The sequence below is a fragment of the Polistes dominula genome, unplaced genomic scaffold, assembly GCF_049000335.1.
Source record: "Polistes dominula isolate Pdom_NZ unplaced genomic scaffold, Pdom_raw_medaka contig_68, whole genome shotgun sequence".
Classification (NCBI taxonomy): Eukaryota; Metazoa; Arthropoda; class Insecta; order Hymenoptera; family Vespidae; genus Polistes; species Polistes dominula.
In genome coordinates, this window is record NW_028301034.1 from 1,232,008 (window position 1) to 1,250,116 (window position 18,109).

The 18,109-nt window shown below is 33.4% G+C and overlaps 1 protein-coding gene and 1 long non-coding RNA gene across 3 annotated transcripts in view; one reads left to right on the forward strand and one right to left on the reverse strand.

Moving 5' to 3' along the window:
• Positions 1-1,549: 1,549 nt before the first annotated feature.
• Positions 1,550-16,895, reverse strand: LOC149031864 (uncharacterized). Of its 2 annotated transcripts, XR_016177283.1 has the most exons (3): positions 16,665-16,895; positions 7,803-7,925; positions 1,550-2,166 (listed from the first exon to the last, which is right to left on the reverse strand). It is a non-coding gene; the product is annotated as an uncharacterized LOC149031864 (long non-coding RNA). The 2 variants fall into 2 exon arrangements; XR_016177282.1 differs by lacking the exons at positions 1,550-2,166; positions 7,803-7,925 and adding an exon at positions 16,275-16,544.
• A 337-nt stretch (positions 16,896-17,232) lies between these two features.
• The window catches only part of LOC107072848 (dexamethasone-induced Ras-related protein 1), a 50,311-nt gene continuing 49,434 nt past the window's right edge, over positions 17,233-18,109 (forward strand). Inside the window, exons 1-2 of the mRNA XM_089174553.1 lie at positions 17,233-17,391; positions 17,469-17,627. The gene's annotated coding sequence lies outside the window, so the exon portion shown is untranslated. The remainder of the gene's footprint in view (positions 17,392-17,468; positions 17,628-18,109) is intronic.

The window sequence follows — 18,109 nt, forward strand, 5'->3', positions numbered from 1 at the left end:
AATAAAAATTGTTGCAAAAATAATTCTATTTGATTAGTATGAATATCATTACACGATTAATTTAATTTCTTCATTTGCATTTTCGTATTGTGGTGAATGATGGGTTAAATAATTTCGAAAGAAAATTACGTTGGTATAAATCTCTTGTGATGGATTTTCGATACCAACGATATATTAGATTAAATCGATAACGTTGTAAGAAAGATAGTATCGAGAAAAGGAGGAGGGGGGAGGGAATAAATAAAATCTCATTTTGAGGAGGTTGAATGCGTACGAAAAAAAAAAGAAAAAGAAAAAAAGATTTCTTTATTCCCGTCAGTCCAGAGTCGTTGGGTTACTGGCGTAATCTTTGTAATGCGTGTCTTGCGCAACCACGAAAGAGAGAAAGAGAAAGAATAAAAAAAAGATACGAAGGAGAAGAAAGGAGGAGGAGGAGGAGGAGGAGAAGAAGAAGGGGGGTGGTGGAGTGAGAAGGAGAAGGAGAAAAAGGCACGTGTACCCTTTGCAGAGACGCAGCAAGGTGAATCGCGTGAAATCGCGTGCGATTGTGTACATGTGTGTATATATGTGTTTGTGTATGGGTAAAAGAGAGAGAGAGAGAGAGAGAGAGAGAGAAAGAGTACATACGAGTAGTATTATATATTGGTGAGATAGTGTAGGCGGTGGTATGACTCACTATGGACCAAAAATACATTTGCCTTTCCTCCATCCACGACACCACACACACACACACACACACAGAGACAACGACAACGAGCGCCGTGTTGCGTCATTTCATATGTGTGCGAATAATCCTTATCTCTCGGTACTTACAATTTTTCCCTGATTATATACCAACTTAACTTTAGCGACACATTCCAAAACAGACAACTCATTAACGAGTCGAATATTCATTTGAAATTAATATTTATTTACTTTAATCAATTCATTCATTTTATTATCTTTATTATTTGATAATATTATTTTTTTTTGTTTTTTTATTAATTATTATAAAAGAGAAATAAGATTTAACGTTATTGTTCATTATCGTTTATTATTTCAATTGTTCAGGGACACGCAATATCAACTCATATGTGTACAATTAATATTATTTTTTGTTCTTTTCATTAATATTTTTGTACATTTATTTATCAGTTTTCTAATTCTTTCATGGAGTTGCCAAATAATAATAAAAATATAAAAATTAATTATTATATAACGTTATCATTCATTATCGTTTATTATTTCAATTGTTCAGGGATACGCAATATCAACTCATATGTGTACAATTAATTTTTTTTTTCATTAAAATTGTTGTACATTTATTTATCAGTTTTCTAATTCTTTCATGGAGTTGCCAAATAATAATAAAAATATAAAAATTAATTATTATATAACGTTATCATTCATTATCGTTTATTATTTAAATTGTTCAGGGATACGCAATATCAACTCATATATGTACAATTAATATTATTTTTTGTTCTTTTCATTAAAATTTTTGTACATTTATTTATTGATCTTTCAATTCTTTGATGAAGTTGCTAAATAACAATAAAAATATTAAAATCAATTATTTTACAATCCAAGCCAAAAATAAAATCATTAGTACTGTATATATTTCGTCGTTTATATAATTATAATTAAACTCGATAACAAAAAATGTAATAAGTATGTAAAATGAAATTATTTTGTTGTTCATTGCAAAACAAAAATTAGACCCATCCCTGAATAAGTTAAGTTAAATTACGTTGAAACGTTGAAACCATTGGCAAATATTATAATCTTTTCTAAACCATGTGATACACATATGTAGGGATTTAATTTATTTAGGGTGAGAGGTGCGAGGTGAACATACACCCAGTTTTTTAATCCTACTAATAAGATTTATTTCAAACAGGTATTAGAAAAAGTACAATAACAGTTTCACAACCTTACGGTTACAACTTAGATGAGTGACTGTATTCTTACAACTGATAACGACTTATAATACAACTGCAATTGTTACGACTGATGACTAACTACAGCTACGACAACTTTCTTATTTCTTTCCACGTATTTTATATCAGAAATGACCTACACCCCTTTGGAGAGGGAAGGAGCTTATGAATCTTATTAACCAATAGCATAAGGATCCACCCCCATAGTCCAGCGACGAGTACAGCCTATGGTTTTCGGTAATAGGAACTATGCATAAAGAAACTTCATCTAGAAAATCGGAATGTTATCTCTTTTTATGGTATATATATTGCATATGTTTACATAAGAATCCAAAATTCCTCAAAGGGCCCGACACTGCACAAAAGGTTTTCATCGCACAAATATATCTCGATAATTCTTAGGTTTGTTTATGGTTTTATGGTCTTCCTAATTTTTTCTTTTAGTCTCTGAATAGAGTTTTCCTTTTTAGAAAATAAAATATAAAGAAAAGAACTGAATACTAGATTTTCGTCTACATCTGCGACACTTAAAACTCTCCTACATATTAGGTTGGGGAAAAAGTTATCCATTATTTTTACGTTAACTTCAAACCTTTATTTAACATACTTCTGGTTGTCTGATTTTGATCAAATATGCACAGTTTTGTTCGTTAATTTATTAACGTTTCAAAGGTAGCTTTATAATGCCTGTCTCATAAAAGTCTTGGTCTCTATTTGCGAAAAACTCTTGTGATCGATTTTTACAATCTCCTTTTAATGTCAATTTCTTATCAATAAGAAAGTTTTGCAGTGCAACAAAAAGATGATAATCGCTTAGTGTAAGGTCTGGTCTATATGATGGATGCATCAAAATTTCCAAACCAATCTCCTGGAGGTTCTGGGAAGTCACTATAGTCATGTGTGACCTGGCGTTGTTCTGATCAAACACAACACCTCTCCTTTTGGCCAATTCTGGCCGTTTCTGGTCAATCGCTTGCTTTAAATAATCCAGTTGTTGACAGTAAAGATCCGAATTTAGTGTTTGGCCATATTTAAGCAACTCATAATAAATGATTCCTTTCCAGTCCCACCAAATGCACAGTAGAACCTTCCTGGCCGTTAGTCCTGGTTTGGCTACCGTTTGAGCTGCTTCATCGCGCTTTGACCACGATCGTTTTCGCACAATATTGTCGTATGTGACCCATTTCTCATCCCCAGTCACCATCCGTTTAAGAAATGGGTCGATTTCATTCCGTTTGGCCAAGGCTTCGCAGATGGAAATTCGATGCATCATGTTTTTTGGTGTTAATTGGTATGACACTCAAACACCGAGCTTCTTTTTGAATCCAGCTTTGCACAAATGGTTTAAAACTGTTTTATGGTCGATCTTTAGCTCCTGGGCGATGCTACAACTACTAAGAAGCTGGTCAACTTCGATTATTTCTGTGATTTTATCGACATTTTCGACGATAGGCCAGCCTGTGCGAGGTGCATCTTTAACATCAAAAATACCTGAACGGAATCGACGAAACCAAAATTGCACGTAATTATCTGTTACAGTATTGAGAGTGTAAGCACCATTTACAATTTCACCCGCCTAGCTTGAATTTTCGTCTTTAGAAAAGAAAAAGTGTGAAATGTACGGAATTTTCTCTTTGTTAACTTTCATTTTGAACACCCTGTAAATCACCATTGAATAGACCAAACAAAAAATGGTAAAGGAATTTTTTTTAGCTCTAAATGTCACCTTTCTAGCAAGGATAAATTTGAAATTGTTTGATTGATATTTTGCGAGAAATCGATAACTAAAGTCATCTAACGAAAAAATAATGGATTACTTTTTCCCCAACCTAATATATATTTATTTTTTTTTATAACTTAACTTCTTATTTACTACAGTAAACGCTACAGCTTTCATACTGTTTTTAAATTATTAATTATACTTACATTTTAGCGATAATTTTTGCATCATAATTGCACAAGATTGAAATTTTATTGTCACGTGGTTTGACATGCAAAAAAAAATGTTTTTAATAACAAAAATGAATTGTTATCGCAAAGCCTTATACGTTTAGATATTAAAAACCTCAGCAGCAGCAGCGTCTTTTAGTTCCATAGATACCATGGCGCTACCATGACGCTGCAATCACGCACGGTGCCTATAGAGAAAGAAGCGTTCCTCTGATGAAAAGGGTAGATCTACCCGAACGGTCGGTTAAGTGTTAAAACTCTCCTACACATATGTGCATGGGATAATCGAGAGTAGATCGTTCGGAAATGATAATACGCGAGAAAACGTGACGATGGTGAGTCAGAGTTAAGTGCCAACCTGCGACGTCCAATTACCTGTGTGAGGTCACGGCGTTCAACCCCGAAGTCATCGTCGTAAAACGACGACATTAATTCGCAAACATTGGCCCACGGCTACATCATTTTAATCCGTATCATTTCATTGTACGTCCTCGGCATAAAAAAAAAAAAAAAAAACAAAAAGAAAAAAATGAAATCAAGTAAAATAGATGGTGAACGGATGCGAATGACAGTTAAACGGCTCATTGAATTCGTTCGTTCGTTCGTACCTTTTCTTCGATCGCCAACCATAATTGACATAGTAATTCTATTATCTTCGAAACAACTTTCTATACCTCATTATACGACACTACCTCTTTTGTCCTTCTTCTGGATTTTTTATAAGAATAATATCGATTTAGTTAACGTTACAATATGAATCATGAAGACGTTAAACGATGTAAGATAATCAAATATTCAGGACACATAAATGTATGCACACGTACGCGTGTACGCATACACGTGCATTTACATTTTGGATGGAACAAAAATTGAACGTTTCAAACGTACCGAAAAGTTGATCTCTACTAGGATAAATTAAAGTAGGGATAACATTGTCAATCCGTAATAAAATATTTTCTCATAAATAAAAGTAATTTTCGCAAAACAGAAATTATTTCTACCTCAGAATTTGTCAACGACTACAATCTTTAAAGAAAGAAATTATACGTTTAACCTTAAACTGGTGATTTACATAATAGGGGCCCATAACTGATGCCAAAATCGTGTTTTATTAAAATTTGTATTTTTTTTTCTTTTTTTATGTCAAAGAAACAACACACATAATTTGGAAGATTTAGGAATATTATGAAATAATGTTCGTGTATTTTTCTTTTTTTTTTTTAAAGAGGAATATTTATTTTTAGATATCGTTTGAAAATCAAGATTTCGAATTAAAGATTTTCAGCACGAAACGTATCTGTGATTCATTGTCATTCGATTTGAACGTTAACAACTTTATTCAAATTATAATTAATTTTTAGAATTATTTTTTTGAAATATTTATCAAATTTTAACTTATAACCACGTATACCAGTAATTAGTAAATCAAATCTCTTTAGCAATATATTGAACAAATTTAAAAACACATATATTTTATAATTTAATTAATAATTTAATTAGTTTCTTTTTTTAAATTTAATTTAATTAATATTAATAATACTATTTATTTTAATTTTATTTTATTTTATTTTATTTATTTTAATTTAATATACTTCAAATTACCAATACTATTTATTCTGTAATAATATTTATTAACAAATAATTTATTTTATTATTATTTTATATATTTATGTTAATACAATCTATTATATTTTAATAACCCTATTTATAAGTAATAATATTTCATAATTATCACCAAAATTATCGTTGAAATTGAAACCAATAAAGACAAGTTATAAGCAATAATATTTTTATTCAAAATGAAAAAGAAAATAAAAAGTCGTTCGTTCGAGCTGTCGAGTGGTAAAAATTTAGCATTAATTTTATTCGAGACTCAAAAGTAAATATACAGTACGATATAGTTTTCGGTATTTGATAAATTATGTATTACGGGATAACTAAGTGAGACGAATAAAAGAACTAGATAGACCATCGTCGAGTCATTTTGTCGTCAAAGATACGAAAGCGTCACGTGGAGAGGCTGTCAAAGGAAAAGAAAAATGGTTGGAAGATGGTCACAAAGTAGTCTGACAATGGCGTCGACGTGTGTATATGTATTCCAAAAGGGAGTGATGGTGGGTGGAAAGGAGGGGGAGGGAGAGAGGAGGGGGAAACGAATGCAGCATCTTTCCACATACGTTCGACTAAATTAGAAATAACTCATCGTTGCGCATAGATGTTTTTTTTGTTTTTTTTTTTTGTTATAAACAAAAATATCATAAACGTTTTCTATCTCTTTCTTCTCTCTTTCGTTTTCTCTCATTATCGTTTAAATATTAAAATAAATATTATTCAAATAAATTACCAAAGATGAAAATGAGAAAATATTATATAACTAGTTGTTTTTAATTAAATCGCATATCATAGTAACGTACGTGTTGCTTCCGCTTTCACAAGTAACCCATTAAAATAGAAAAAAAAAAAAAAGAAGAAAAAAAGAGGAACCAACGATAACGGCAAAGCACGTTTTTCGTGTATCCCGATCCATGAAATAAATAATTACCTCTTAATTAAGGCACTCGTCTCGTAACATCTGTTTCAAGAAGAGAGGATATAATCTTTGCTTCTCTTTCTCTTTCCTTTTCTTTTCTTTTCTTTTCTTTTCTTTTCTTTTTCTCATTTCGTAAAGACCGGAGCCACCCTTTTTTTCTTCCTCGAAAATAAAGTTCAAATTTACGATGTTGATATTTCTACTTTGCGAGACTCACCAAAAACCGAGCTACCACCACCACCACCACCACCAAACACGCCGACCCCTCGACGAGGACAAATTGCATTCGCGTTATTTTTTCTTTTTTTTTTTTTTCTTATTAATCATTTCAATTATTATACTCCAAAGGAATTTCTTCTATTCTGTAGGAAAGTTTTCGAAATTAAAACTCTGGAGAAAAAAAGAAATGAAAGAGAAAAGGGTATCGTTTTGTTGAGATGAAATAAAATGAAGTGAAACATTGATATTGGTTAATTATTAAATTAAAATGAAACTAAATATTTTATAGTATATTAATGTTTTCTTCAATTATAATCTAAGAATTTTAAATACTGATCTATTGCAAATAGCTGTTATGAACAAAATTTCGAATGAAAATAATTATTAGAACAAACAATATTAGGAATATCGAACAACCTTTCGTATTAAAAAGTCGACAATAAAAATCATTAAAAATAATAAAGATAATATTATTAATTATTAATTAATTATTTAATAATATGTAAGTTTGAACGTTCCGCCAAACTGTGTTGTCTAACTCTATAAGTAAGACGATTAGTGACTTTACCTCAGAGAGCGAGTGTGAGAATTATTAATGATTGTTAATTAAGACTATTGACAATTGTATTGAATCAGGTTTGTTAATTAATTATAAAACTTTGTAAATAATAAATTAGCATAAGCTAATATGTAAATATGTTTTGTTTATTACAGTTATTTTACTGCATCAATCTGTGTCTGATTTAAAACCCAGAAATGTTCACTCCTTTTCAACGTCTCTGATTTCGAGACTTACAAATATATAATTATTTAATAATATCATTAATTAAATAATAATAATTATTTTTATTAAAAGTTACAATGAAAAGAAAAAAAAACCTTCACAGTACCTATCCTTAATAGAAATCCTTAATAAGATTCTATTTAAAAGGAATGCAAGTAAATAATTCGTAAATGCGTGTAGAAAAAAAATGTTAAAAAATAATCCAACAAACGTTAATCAAACGATAAGAAGGAGGAGGAGGAGGAGGAGGAGGAAGGTTTATTACAAGATACGATTAAAACCCTTTGATAAATGAAACTCGTAAGACTGGTGTCAACTTATATGAAAACATAACGACGTTGTTTTATCATTCTCGAGCATGGTGTCCTAACGGGTAAGGTAATTGGATTTCGTAACGTACCTACGGATTTCTTCTCTCAATCCTGACGACCGCAGGTCCGGTCCGGTCCTGTCCGGTCCTGTCCGATCCATCGCAACGATCTCATCTCGCGATAACATACAAAATTCGTGTCGGACTTTCCAACTATGTATATAAGTAAGTAAGTAACTAAGTAAGTAAGTAAGTAAGTAAATATACGAATATATATAGATATACATAAATACATCTGGATTGCGTCCGTGCCGGGGACCAATCGTTTCCGAAGGAATGCATTAACTCGTTTTGAAAAGCAAACGAAAGTAAACAATAATACATAACACTCAAGGCCAAAAATTCATACACGCTTTTCCGAATTGACCGAATGAAATGATTTAAATATATACGTGGATGATGGGGATTTTGAAAAATGTTTCAAGTCTAGATTCAAGTCATCAAATTCGATTTCTTTTCGAACAAAATTTCGATCTTTTTGTTACTCTCCCGCAAATTGTGCACGAAACAACGGGATACGTGCGCATTTATACGGTTCATACTACGAGAAAACATTTTACAACCAGTCCGATCGTAAAGGTCCGAAGATATGCGTTTACGCGTGCCGAATTTATACGTTTACGGGTTGCGTATATGTACGTCCGCGAAAACTTCTCTCACCGGGGAAGAATATTAATGTTGAATCAAAAATATTTCGTATCTCATTATCCCACCAAGCATCGATACGTCCTTGAAGCAATGGTCAAAACGATCCGGATCACCTCCTTTTTCCAAATGCTCGTCAAAAACAAATGCATATATATATGGGGCATTCCACGCCAAATCGGACGGTTTTAAAAATGTTTATTTTTGATTTCCGTCATTTTTTGATATCCTTTAGTACCCATCGAAAAATCCTTCCTCCTAAATTTTTGAAAATTCGATATCTTTGGAACGGATAATCAAAAAAATGCCAAAATTCTCTTTTTAAGGATCAATCTTTTTAAAACCGTCCGATTTGGCGTGGAATGCCCCATACATATATATATATATATATATATTTTATAATAATAAAAAGTAAGAACGAAAATAAAGAATTCAATGCATGAAACATTGATCTATTAAATTCTGGTTAATAATAATAATAATGATAATAATAAAAACGGTAAAAAATTAAAACACAAAGAAAGATATGATAAAAGAATCATCGAAAAATCGTCCAAGAGTTTGATTTTTTTACAAAAAAAATAACATCAACCTTGGTGGTCTCTTTAGTTTAAATACTAGAGCAAACTTGCTTAACGAGAAAGAGAGAGAGAAAAAAAAAGAAGAGAAAAAGAGATAGACTCTGATGTAATCGGCAAGATGATGTTTCTTTCATTGAAAGAGATGCTGGCTCGAAGAGAATCAGGCAGCTTTGAAGAAGCAAGGATGAAGAAAAACCGAAACCCAGAAAGGTCGACGGGAACAATTAGGATCCTCTTTGGTATCCTTGACCTAGTCATCGTGGATTCGCTTACGTCATCGTACACCTTCTTCTTCTTCTCGGTAGCTCAACAGATTTCATTCTTCTTTTATATTTTTTGTTTTATTTTTTTTTCTTCCCTTTTCCCTTCTCTTCAAACTTCTCTTCTTCTTCTTCTTCTTCTTCTTCTTCCTTCCCATTTCTTTTCTCTCATAATCGTCTAAAAAGATGTTACCAATCTTTATTTTTAAATTTGACGAAGAAGACGTGACGTTTCTAAGAACAAATAGATCCGGCTCTGCACACAACGACCTATTTACTATTTTGAAATCCTTACACTCCTTCAACGCTCGTATCATTCCTCGGTTAACCATTTAACGCACTCACTCACTCACTCACTCACTCACTCACTCACTCACTCACTCACGCACGCATGCACGCACGAAGCGTCACTTCACGAGCTCGGAAATTCTTAATAAAAGTCACCGATCAACAGCGAGAAGTCGTAAGACGGATCGCTCTTTTTCCTATAATCTTCACGAGATAGAATGAGAGTGAGAAAAAGAAAAAGAAAAAGAAAAAGAAAGAGAGAGAGAGAGAGAGAGAGACAACTCGACGCTTCGTCACTTTTTCTTCCTTACGGTCTTTCGATCAACTCGAACGGATAAATAAACTCGTTCTCGCGGAATCGATCGATTTATGTCGCTTGAAGAACGATAAAAAGGACGATACTTGATCGCCAAGTTCGAATTTGGTGTTAGTGTAATAAGACGATGAAAGATAGAAAGAGATAAGGAGAATGATAATGAAAACAAGGAGGGTCGTTTAAAATTGAAAGGAAAGATTGTTTGAGTAAAAGAGGGGAAGAGAGACTTTGTAATCAGATTAGTTTAAAGTTATAAATAATGTAATTGGTTTGGCTCCCGTAGGGAATCAGAAAGTAACAATCTTAACGGTTGAACGCGTCCTATCAAAATCTACGATATAGCGGTCAGCAAAAGATTTCAAAGTTGTTTCAAGCTCGGATGAACAAGAAGAGTTTTCAAAGTCTACTTGGAATTACTTAAGTAAACTGGATTAAAACAGTCACTCGTGTTGGAATAAAAAAAAAAAAATAAAAAAAAGATTGTTATTGAAATATTTCGTATGATAATATCGATCGTTATTGGTGAATATAGAAAAATTCACAAATGGTGTAAACCTTAGTAAAACACGTTGAAGATTATTTTACGTGATCGTTAACGAGTATCAGCACGCCTATGCGTTTTAATATGACGTTTGCATAGTCGATTCTTAAATACTGGGTCATGAGGTATCCTCAATTTAAGAACCTTCCAAGTTAATCGGCACATTAAGGCACGCGTACCAACGCCAACCATAATCGCGTTACCACTGTTATTGACTCGTTGTCACGTATCTACAGAATACCAGCATTCTCTTTCTTTCTTGCTCATTCTATTTACTCGTGATTATTATAAACTGCTACCCAATTAAATCGAACGTTATCGACGCAAGGTAAAAGAGTAGTAGTAAAATCAACATTTTACTATTTCGCAAGAATAACTAAACTAACGGGAGGAGGGAAGAAAAATAATAATAAAACAAAGACTTATAATATTTGGTATTTGAGATTAAGATAAAGACGATGACGACGACGACGGCGACGAAAAGAAAGCAAAAAATCAACGATAAAATATAAAAAGCAATAAAATGACTTGTCTCGTCGTCGGCACTTGACGATGTTATTTCGCGATTCTCATTTTTACAAAACCTATCTCTATCACTTACTCTCTCTCTCTCTCCTGCCCTTCTCTTTAAACACGATATTCAAAGAATTGCAGTTTGCGCCCACAAGTTAATGGACGCACATCGCGAGAAATTTAAATGCAAAATGCGCTGAGACTCGTAATTTGTATCTCCAGGATTTCTCGATAAAAATGAAATTAACGCGGTATCTTGTATAAAAGAAAAAAAAAAAAATAACTAAAGAAAGAAACGGTCAAGATTTTCTTCTCTCTTTTTTATTTCAAGGTTTCGTCAGAACGTCATTGCAAGAGAAAGAGAAAAATCCTTCGAGAAGGATTTTATGAGAAAAGAAAAAAAAGAATCTAATCTTTCGAAATTAATAAAAGACACAATGTTTGTTTGAAAGTTGTCCGAAAATCGTTAAGAGTCGTTTAGTATTCTAATCCAGTTCTAGAGACTACGATAGAGAAGTAATAGTAGTTGTGCGCATGTGCTTTGTTAAATGGCAACGACGAGCATCGTTAGTCTAAAAGCCGACGGTGGTCTGAGAATTCGGCTTAACTATTTCGGTTTTCGTGTCGGCGATGCGTGTTTACGCCGGTCTCGTGACCGATTTTTACGTCCTCCGATGCGTGCAATAAAGCTACTCTCAACTCTACATATATAATACATACCTACATACATACTTGTACATTTATACACGTATGTGTGTACGAATTTCGTAATCTTCCACACCGATCGTACGCCAAAATCTTTCCTTATGTTAGAGAACATTTAGCCATTATTCTCGATAGAAAATTTGAATAAATTCAAAACATATCTAGCAATGAAATTTAACCAACCGATGGACTGTGTAAATCGATAAACGTTCAAACCAAATGAAAAGAGATATAGAAAGAAAGAAAAATAATGAGAAAAAGAGAGAGAGAGAGAGAGAAATAAGCTTGTCCTGTGTACTTTCAGCAACGGCAATATTCCACCTGCCAAGCCAATTCGTCTGCTTACATAGTGTAAATTGCAATTTCTGCCACCGAGGGAGTTAATAATCCGGACTAACGCTTGACAAAGTCAAGCAGGTGCGTCGGCTCTCTCAGTGATATAGGTCCCCCGGACACATTATGACTTCAATTTTCTAAAATACACCAGGCGCGCCTGTGTCTCGAGTCTGCGGACATTCATCTCGTTCTCGATCGAAAATTTAAATAAATAAATCCAATCGAACTACAATACACGAATAAAAGAAATTCTTATGGACTGTATCATACGATGAAAGGTAATTACATGAAAATAATATACATACACACACACGCACACATATTTTGGCATATGTTATGACTATCAACCTTTACTAAATGTGTTTAGCAACAGCGGTCACAGGTGCAACGATATATATATATACACATTTATATATTGGCTCGGTTGTATCCAATTAAACGAAAATAAAAGGGATAATTAACGAAACACGTGTATATATAATAATATACCAACTCGCTTTGAAATTGAAAATAAAGAGGAGATAAAAAATAGGTTGATCCCCTGGCACAGATAATTTGTCCAAGTTAAAAGAAGTTTTCGTAAAAAGAGAAAAAATAAGAAGGTATTTACGACTTAACAAGCACAAAGTGTTTCTTTCAGACACCACCAAAAACGATAGGATAAGATACGATATGGTACGATACGGTATGGTGGAGTAAATAAATTGAAATTTGGATTACTGCCGAAAAAGCTTTTCAAAGTAACGGAATGATTCGAGAAGTAGTCACTGTAACGACGCGAGTTACGATTCACCGGTAAACGTACTTTACTTTAACGTAACACGGAAGTCAAGTTGTAAACAAGAAACAAGATATAGTATAACGGATTTCTAAAGATTTTTAGTATACGTTAATATATGCAAATCGGGGATTAAAATGATTCGATTAAATTAGGATTACTTTCTTTTTCTTTTTTTTTTGATAATTTTGTCGAGGTCGTATTTTAAAAGAAGTAGTATAAGAGAAGAGTGAGAGTATTGGTAAGGCCTCAGTAGCTTTTACGTTCACGTATTTTGAATCTGGCAATGGAAAGGCAAAGCTGGCATGGATTAGGTGCTAGCGTTGTGTTTGTTGTGTGCGCGAACGCGACACCGACTTATGAGGAAGATGAGTGAGAAAGAGAAAGAAAGAGAGAGAGAGAGAGAGAGAGAAAGAGAAATATGGTCGCGAGTTTCTTGGTATATTATCGTCCTTTTGGCAGATAGCGCGATTTTCGTGATTTAGTATTGTGGATGCCTTTAAAGCGAGCGCGACTGGCCAAATGCACGAATTCTTCGCGGGAACGACCGCACACGTTTTCGCATTTTCTCTTATTCTTTTCTTTCTTACCACTAATTCGTCTTCGAGAAAAGAGGGTAGAGGAGAAAACACGGTTTGGTATTTTGGTGACGCAAAGGCATCCATCTCTTAAACGTACAGAGAAACTAACACGTTCTATTTGATTCAAATATGTTCAGATATCTATCGATGTTTGGATATGTTAAGCTTTTGAAGTTGAATTCGACCTTCGTTGCAAATATGAATCATCGTAAAATTAACAGATCATTCGACACGATCAAAAGATTTGAAATATATGTACGAGGAAAATGCGAGAAAATGAACTAACTAAAATACGTCGAGTTTAAACGGTGTTCGTTAAAAAGGAAACATTCTAATAGCCAAATTCTCGAGATTTTCCAAAAGATTTTTCTTTTTACTTGCTATTTTTTCTTGTTTTTTTTTTTTTTGTTTTTTTTCATTCTAATCTCTGGTCGATCTCCAAGAACGATCTACCTAATCAGAAGAAACGACGTTCTACGAAGTTTAAGGCAAAGTTAAAAAGTCCTAGAGTAACATAAGTCAACGAGGGCTATAAAAATGCCGGATATGGTCTTTTACCGTACCGGTTGTTCAATAGGAAAAAGTCTTGCGTAAATCTTAACTGTCGATGTGTTCTTAAGAGTTTGCGATCGTCTCGTTGCTTTTTCTCTCGGCAAAATCCTACTATTCCTCCTCCTCCTCCTCCTCCTCTTTCTATTTTGCTGATACCTTCGCGTACGAGAAGTAGTATTGCAAAATGGCAACGGCGAATAAATAATCTATATCAACGTACCAAGGATAAACTGTTAACTTTAACAATTAATCGTGTTTGCTGTCTTACCGTCACACCATTACCGTCGTTAACGAATTTAATTTAAAATGAAAAGACGAACTAGAATCAACAAGCCGCGAAGCGACAGGTGTTCGCGGTTAGAAGACCGGCGCCTACTACTTTTGCCAATAAATGCGCCTTTATACACCTCAATGAATATTCTAAGAAGAACGTAATCTCATGCAAATATATATATATATATATATATATTTCAAAATTCGTCATCGAATTCTATTGAAAAGATATAAAAAAAGAAAAAAACAATAAAGGTTGAGCTTATTGTAAACGAAAATGATATGGTGTATTAAAAATAAAATGAAGTAATGCTTGCTTGACACGATCCTTCGTAAAGATTAGAAAGAGAAATTAGCAGTTTCCGGTTAACGTAAGAGCGTGTGCCGTACCACGTGCCATACTGTTGCTGCTAATCGTGAAATTGAACAAACACCACGGGGCGTAGATTTTATCGTTGACAGAAGGACTCGCTTGTGCAGGTGTGAATGGGATCGCGTGGGCGGGACTATGAATAAATGAATTCGATACGCGTACCGATCGACGTATGTTGTACATGCGCACCTACATAAGCTTCTTCACTCTTTCCTTCTCTCTTTCTCTCTTTCTCTTTACCGACGACGATCTCCCGCAGACTTATCTCTCATCCAAGAAAGAGAGACGCTTCTTTAAAGCGAGAAACATCGTTGACTGTCACGTAAACATCCCGCGAACGAGATAATAGCGAGCACATATTCATCGTAATTCATCTATTCACGAAGATAATTAAAAGTTGTTGAAAGAAAAAACATAAAGTAAAAAATAAGAGAAAAATGTGATGAGTTCAGCGAGACGAGGAAGAGTTTCGAGTATTTCGAATTACTTCGTGTATGCAGCCACGTGTGTGGTCCCGTAGGAGCACGTGTCTTCGAATCGAGTAACTTTTTATTCGAACGCAGACGCGCCGCCCGCTTTTTGGCAACGAATTCCGAAATTCCACTCTCGGGATGCGACGTGGCGCGGAAGGAATCCCTCCGGGATTGGCGAAAATCCTTCGACGAGCTCAACAAGAAGCGCAATTGCGACAACCGCAAGAATCCCTTCGATTCTTTCCTTCCTTCTACTACTCCTCATCCTCCTCTTCATCTTCTTCTTATTCTTCTTCTTCTTCCCAATCTTATTCGTTATCCACTTCGTATTCCTCATCTTTGATTCCCGAAGAGATCATTCGAATCATCCCCCCGTTGTTGTTCTTCTTCTTTAGAATTATGCTAATTTTCTAACCGATCACAATAACGTAATTAACGATACGATTTTGGTTTCATTGTCTATTTAGAAATTATTCTTCGTGATTCATGCTCTAACAGCACACAACTTATAATTAAGAGGAATACGAAATGAGATTTATTTATAGTTATTAAATTTTAGCCAACATACCGTGAAATTTCTACCTTCGTGCAATTCAGAAGGATAAATAAGTATCATTTGTCATGAAAATAATTCGAAACAAATATTTCTCTTAGATCCTCGTTATACGCGAAAGAGACATCGTTACTGTCTCTTGTATTGTCTACATCCAACCAACAAGGCACAATATCATTTGGCGAGAAACATTGCTATTAATAAGTGTTTTCATAAACGAATGAATAATAATTTTCATGTGCGGGCGTTACGGATACAGAGATTTACATTTTTGAAAATGAATTTGGCTCTGATCAAAGTTTTTTTTTTTTTTTTCATTTTCGGGAACAAACAAGACTATAGTACCGATCGTGTTTTACCGACACAAGTTTATAATTATTTATCGTTGGCTTTTTAAAATATAACATTTTCCATTTATCTCGAAATATTTTATTATTTTTAATAAGTATTTATACTTGTACAATTTTCTGCCAAAATATCAAAATAAATGTTACGTAAAACAATGTTATCATATCTAAGAGAAGCATTACTAACAATAAAACAAACATTTAAAGGAAAAACGTGTGGCGCCACCACGACGATCGGTGGAGAAACGATAATACGTAAACACGACTCTCCTACTTTATCGACGATAACAAGTATGATTGGAAACGATGTGGGAGGCCTGAAGGGGAACTTAACCCCCAAAGATAACGTAAACATCTATTATAAAAGACCAATGAGACAATCACACGAAATTTGATCACGTTTATTTTTTAAAATGACAAATTATTAAAAATATTCATATAAACGATAACGTCGATCAAGAAATCATTTTAAATGACATAATTCACATTAGCGCATGTTCCGGTTATATGTTTGAAGTATCTGTCAACACGTTAAATCGCATTAACATGTATCCTCAATGTCGTAAAAGTTGTCAAGAATGATCGTAAAATATTATGAGATACGAAAACTAGCGCATTTTGGCTGCAAAGTTCTCCCACGAAGGAATGCAAAAAGAGCTACGAGAAAGAACGAAGGGCTGCTGGTAAGCCGAGAGATGAGCTAGATCAAATCGAGAGACAGAGCGTCGATCGTTTCGCTCGATGACTGATTTGATTCGTTAGAATTCGTGTACTCACCTTAAGCTCGAGGCCCAACGGGGCCTACTCCGTTCGATCCAACCAACGACGATCGCCTTCTTTTACACTAAAATGAGAAAAAACACGATGTTCGTTCCGTTTGTCACTAATTAAAGATCTCGCGACGGCGGCCATATTGCCGTTTGATCGAACGTCTCTTTAAAGAAACGCGAGATGGTGCTAACAACGCCTACATAGTTCGATTTTCCCGCCTTTACACCTTTTCAAATTTTCCTTTCCACCTAGAAAAAATATCAGCTATGTCGTATTTAAGATAAAAATTATATCGAATGTTTAATGAAAAAAATAAAAATTAAAAAATTGATAACGCAGCATTGCAGACGATCTTACCTTTGCTTGCTTCAATTAATTTTTTCTCGTTGCAAATATATTACTGTTATTGATATCTATTATTTTTATTTGTAATATCGAAATAAAACAATACAAAGCAAATAAATGTAAATATATCGATTTTACTAAAAATTGGTCTGTAACGCGATACTATCGACAACCTTCTCGCGCAAAGTTAAAGCACAGATGGCGTTTGTTGCTACTAGTGGCGCTGCGATCGCTTGAAGACAATACACATCTAGTGTATTACCTATCTAGTCAATAGTAACGAAAGCATTTTGACGGAAAAGGTGAATAAATACATTAACGAAAATGCGTTTTTTTAAAATAAATCGAGTTCGAGAATTATTAGTACCTCATTATGGAAAACCCTTAGGTACATTATTTGATATTAATTAAATTATACTTATATTAAATAATATGTGTTTTAATAATTTGTTCATTACATTTTAGTTGAAAAGTGCAAGTTCCTTTTGAAGTTGGGATGGAAAGAAAATCCTGTTATGACTTCATGTGTACTCACCGTCCCATTCGTATTTGTTTATACAATATATTTCATTGCATTCGAAAGCAGAGAGGATTTAATCAGAAAATATAATACGCATATTACGAGTAAGTATTTAAATTACTTATATATATATATATATATTTTGGAGGTTATATTTGCTACATCTACATTATCATCTTCTACTTGATTATCTAATCACTTATTATTTCGTGTATACCAAACTTTACTTATTAAAGTAAAAGAATTGAAAGTAAAACAAATAATTGAATAAAAAATTCCATTAATTCGATATTATATAAAAAGTGTATGTAATTTTGTCAGTCAAAAGAAAATATCCACATTTTTGTCAGCATAAATAGCAAAATAATTTATATCGTTTATATAATTGAAGAAAAGTTATGATAGAAATTTTTAATAATGTCAAATATAACTTGATTAAATGATCATCATACTTATATTACATAACTTGATCATTTAATTAAATTGAAATTCATTTCTATCAGGATATTGGTGAAATAATTATTGTTTGTGTTAATAGTTTACAGGCCTGACGATCCAAGGGTTAAAACCATTCGTTACGACTCTG